This window comes from Hevea brasiliensis, chromosome 3 (assembly GCF_030052815.1).
Source record: "Hevea brasiliensis isolate MT/VB/25A 57/8 chromosome 3, ASM3005281v1, whole genome shotgun sequence".
NCBI lineage: Eukaryota > Viridiplantae > Streptophyta > Magnoliopsida > Malpighiales > Euphorbiaceae > Hevea > Hevea brasiliensis.
Genome location: NC_079495.1, coordinates 97995251 through 98001250, shown reverse-complemented (window position 1 = coordinate 98001250; position 6000 = coordinate 97995251). Strand labels below are relative to the sequence as shown.

Below are 6000 nucleotides of genomic sequence, written 5' to 3'. Positions count from 1 at the left end.
TAACAGCTAATTTAATAGCTTTTTTTTATTAAACACTTTTACTTTAAATCAATATATAAAACTATTAATAGTTAATATTTAATAGTACAACTATTAAAATAACTAATAGCTATTAAAACAGTTAATATTATCAAACAATGTCTTATTTTCTAAAAGAATATGAAATAAATATATTTAATATATAAATTAATATGCAAATTTACTCATTGCTTATAAGTTATAATAAATATAGTGCTCATAATATAATTTAAAATATAACAAATTAAAAGATAAATTGATAAATTAAATTATGCTTAAGTGTAGCTTACAAATTCCTATGTAGATTCACTTGTGAAGTAAAGTGACTTACTTTCCTAGAAGCTGGTTTGACAATATAACTAAAGAAAATTTTTTTTACACTTTTTGAAAAGTTTTACTTGCTTGATTTACTTCCAAACAAACAAGGCCTTAGAAATGTATATTTTTAGCCTGTCAAGGTTTTGATTGATGATCATCATCATATATGGATAAAAAATATATATGAAACAGGCTCAAGATTGTTTCCTTCATTGCATATGGCTATGTACAAGCACGAAAAAAATACAAAATTGAAGGAAATTAAACAATTTTTAGCCTATCTTCCAAGGAAGGCATTGAAGCTTATGGCAAGATCCCTTCTTCCATGTTCTTGTACATTCACCTTGGCCGCCATCACAGCACTTGCAAACAACTCCCAGAGTAGCAAAAATCTTCGAATGGTCTGCAGAATTATATTCAGAAGATTAATTAGGGGAGAGAGAGAGAGAGAGAGAGAGAGAGAAAGAGTGATCTTTTGTGCACAACTTACTTTGTTCAGCTAGGAAAGAAAGCGTTCTTGCTTCTGTGATTCTTGGTTTCTGGGGGAAGGAAATTGAGAGTACAAGAAGTAGAAAAAGCAGAGGAGACTTAGAAAACATACCCATATTCTTCTGTTTCTGGGAAGCAAGTGGGTATGATGTCTTAGATTTATATATGCCAATCTACTAAGAAAAATCAAGGCAAGTGGGTGCTGAGGGTTTTGGAGGTATACAAAAAATCATCAATTATATATATGAAATGATGACAATTATAATGGTTAATTAATTATAGTAATCTAGAAGGGTTGGCTCTTTCTGCTTGAATTTTGGGTAGATAAGAGATTTTGAGTGGGCTTCTAGAACCGACACAAGGGTCACGCCACACGTTTTCAATTTACTTACGTTTCTAATGGGGGAGAGAATTGGGTGGAAAGTTCCTGTCCCTATTCATGGATTGATAGATATATAATTGGCAAGGTTTGGCCTTTAGCGATTCGCTTGTTCATCTTTTTGTTTTAAAGTCGTTTACATAAGTTGGCAATTTGATTATCGAGTCTCTGCATTGGAACAAAATAATTAAATTCTGCATAGACTTGAGCCCCATGATTTACAGGTCTTTCACATGAATTATATGGTGGGTATGTGTTAAAGATGCAGATCATAGATATTGGAGAAGGATCTTATTAAATAACCAATCATTAACTTTTTTTTCTTTTATTAAGGGATTAGGGACTCAAATTTAATTTTATCAGATGAGGTATATATATATATATATATATAATTTTAACTACTAAATTAAGTCAAATTAGATATCAATCATTAACTAAAAAATTTGAAATCGTGGAGTATTTCATCAAATTTTTAAATAATTAAATAGCAATCTAATAATTAACTCAACGGTTTATAAATAAATTTTAATTTAATAATATTAAAATTATATTCAAAATTATAAAGTTTCAGAATTTAAGTCTCCATCAAAACTAATAGTATGAAAATAAACTGCATTTTATGAGTATTAATTTATTATCTCAAAAGCTCTTTTTAACTTGATAAAAAATTACACATTATATGTGACGCTTTTCTTAAAAAACTTGTCACGTGCTACCTTCCATAAATATTATCTTTTATACTGATTATTATTTAAATTTTTTATTTTTTTAATTATCATTATTATTTATAATATCACCTTAACATTTATGATTTAAATTCTTATTTTTTTTAAAATTTAATTTTTAAAAATAGGATTTTTGTAATTAAATATAATATTTAAAAATTATTTATATTAATTTTTAAATACAAATTATTATTTAATTTTTTATTTTTATTTTAATTATTATTATTATTTACAATACTACTTTAATATTTATAATTTAAATTATTATTTTTTTAATATTTAATTTTTAAAAATTAAGACATTTTATGATTAAATGTAATATTTAAAAATTATTTATATTATTTTTTTATAAATTCAATTTTGTGAAATATTATTTGTCACATTATCCTCCTCATCAATAATAATAATAATAATAATAATAATAATAATAATAATAATAATAAGATTATTGATGTCCGTTAATTTTAAAAAAATTTGTCATTAATTTGTAATCTCATAATCAATTATAAATATTTTCTTTTAAACTAATTATTATTTATTTTTTTATTTCTTTTTTAATTATCATTATTATTTACAATACTATCTTAATATTTATGATATAAATTATTATTTTTTAAAAATTTAATTTTTAAAAATTAAAATATTTTGTAATTAAATATAATATTTAAAAATTATTTATATTATTTTATAAATACTAATTATTATTTAATTTTTTATTTCTCATTTAATTATTATTATTATTTATAATACTCTTTTAACATTTATGATTTAAATTGTTATTTTCTTTAAAATTTTAATTTTTAAAAAATTAGGACTTTTTATAATTAAATGCAATATTTAAAAATTATTTACATTATTTTATAAATACTAATTATTATTTAATTTTTTATTTTCCTTTTAATTATCATTATTATTTACAATACTATCTTAACATTTATAATTTAAATAATTATTTTCTTTAATATTTAATTTTTAAAAATTAAGGCATTTTATAATTAAATGTAATATTTAAAATTATTTATATTATTTTTTTTATAAATTCATTTATGTGAAATATTATTTGTCACATTATTCTCAATAATAATAATAATAATAATAATAATAATAATAATAAGATTATTGATGTCCGTTAGCTTAAAAAAAGTTATCATTAATTTGTAATCTCATAATTAATTATAAATATTCTCTTTTAAATTAATTATTATTTATTTTTTTATTTCTCTTTTAATTATCATTATTATTTACGATACTACCTTAATATTTATGAAATAAATTATTATTTTTTAAAATTTTATTTTTAAAAATTAAGACATTTTATAATTAAATATAAAATTTAAACATTATTTATATTATTTTATAAATACTAATTATTATTTAATTTTTTATTTCTCTTTTAATTATCATTATTATTTACAATACTACATTAATATTTATGATTTAAATTATTATTTTTTTAAATTTTAATTTTTAAAAATTAGGACTTTTATAATTAAGTGTAATATTTAAAAATTATTTATATTATTTTTTTATAAATTCATTTATGTGAAATATTATTTGTCACATTATCCTCCTTAATAATAATAATAATAATAATAATAATAATAATAATAATAATAATAATAATAATAATAATAAAGGATTATTGATGTCCGTTAGTTTTAAAAAAATTTATCATTAATTTGTAATCTCATAATTAATCATAAATATTCTCTTTTAAACTAATTATTATTTATTTTTTTTAATTATCATTATTATTTACGATACTACTTTAACATTTATAATATAAATTATTATTTTTTTTAAATTTAATTTTTAAAAATTAAGACATTTTATAATTAAATATAATATTTAAAAATTATTTATATTATTTTATAAATACTAATGATTATTTAATTTTTTATTTCTTTTTTAATTATCATTATTATTTACAATACTACCTTAACATTTATGATTTAAATTATTATTTTTTTAAATTTTAATTTTCAAAAATTAGGACCTTTTATAATTAAGTGTAATATTTAAAAATTATTTATACTTTTTTTAATAAATTTATTTATGTAAAAACATTATTTGCCACATGTTACTCTCAATAATAATAATAATAATAATAATAATAATAATAATAATAATAATAATAAAAGGTCATTGATAACCATTAATTTAAAAAAAATTAACCATCAATTTATGATCTTATAATAAACTATTGTATAATTTAATTGACTTTAAATTATCTTATATCTTTAATAAATATTTTTATTATATTATTATAATTTTTATTATTTTTATTATGAAATTTTTGTTAAAAATTTTGAGAAACAAAATGTGTAATCTACATAAAAAAATTAAAAAAATAAAATATAGATATTTGACTTATTTATAATTAGTATATATTATTTTTTATGTTAATAATTTAATATTCTTTTTGTTTTATTTTTTTAAGATTAATTATTATTATTATTATTATTATTATTATCATTATGACCTACTTATGATGATTTGATTGAAAGAGTCAAGTAAATTGGAAACATTTTACTTTCGTGAAAATTGAATTTAAATGTTTTTGTTATTTTTTTCAATTAAATAATATTTAATTATAAATTAATTTATTTAAATAATTTTTATTTGTTTGTCTATATTTAATATGTCATATAAGACATTTGATACATATCGAGCACTCTCCTCTCACCAAGTATTTTTATTTCACCTAAATACTCTTATATCTTTTTTTGATTTATACTATTTTTTTTAATTTTTTCTTTCAAAAGTTATTAGTTATTATTCTCAAAATTTATTTATTTAAATATATTCAATTAATATTTATTTAATTATTAATTTTTTTATAAATTTCTTATATAATATTTCTTCAACTTTTGAATATTTTATTTGATTATAATTATATATTGAATGCAATGATAATTAATATTTTGATTATTTATATTTTATTATTATTAATTTTCAACAGAATTATTTTTAAATTTTAGTTAAATATCTATATTTTTATACACAAATTATCTATCAACTATATTTTTATATAGAAGTTGAATTTTAAAAATAAATTATAAATATGATTGTTTTGAAAATGTAGTTACAAATAAAGATAATTAAAAATAATTGAAATTACAGTATTAAAATTATAAAAACTATATTTCAAAAAATAGTATGTAATATTTATTATATTAATAGAAAATAATGATATTTTAAATTTTCAATTTTTATGAAATGTATTTTTTATATTATAAATTTATGCAAAGTGATAAGTATTTTTATCAAAGAATTATTTTATAAAAAATATATCAGATTAGTAAAAAAAATTTTCTTTTTAAGTATAGTATTTTTAAAAAATAATATAATAGAATGTTATTTTTAATCAATAATAATGTTATATATTTTCATTATTATTAAAATTAAATAATTCGATTCATTATTAGTTATTTAATTTTTTTATTATATCAATAACAAAAAATATTATATTTATATATTTTGGAAGTAATATTATTTTCTCATTAATTTAATATATTTTCTACAATTTACAAAAAATAAATATTTATTTACATAAATTATGAGATAAAATTTCATGAAATTTAAATTATTTTTTAAATGAAGTATTTTTATTACATTTTAAAAAAAATAATCATGAAAATTATTATTATTATTATATGTATAAAAAGAATTAAATATGTATTCTAATTAATTATATTATAAATTAATTAAAATTTATTATTATAATAAGTAAAAATTTATTCAAATTAAATTAAATAAAAGAAAATTTTTAATTTAAAATTAATTTAATAATAATTTATCTTATTTAAGATGTAATTAAAAATTAAATTAAAAAATAAAAATTATAAATTACCTACGCATTACATGAACATTATGCTAGTTTTATATATTTTCTAGTTAATTTTATTCATTTAGATTAGACTTGGCAACTAAATATGCTGTGTCATTAAACAACTAAGTCAAGTTGGATCAAGCACAGCATACAAGTTTTGATTTAATTAGATCTATCTCACCCAGTAAACAAAATCTAGATAAGAGGTATTCATTAATTATTTAATAGGGAAAAAAATT

General features: G+C 16.6%; 1 long non-coding RNA gene across 1 annotated transcript; it reads right to left on the bottom strand.

The window, feature by feature from the left end:
• Positions 1-516: 516 nt before the first annotated feature.
• Positions 517-1212, bottom strand: LOC110648941 (uncharacterized). The gene is made up of 2 exons (XR_002493672.2): positions 827-1212; positions 517-739 (listed from the first exon to the last, which is right to left on the bottom strand). It is a non-coding gene; the product is annotated as an uncharacterized LOC110648941 (long non-coding RNA).
• Between the last annotated feature and the right edge of the window lie 4788 nt (positions 1213-6000).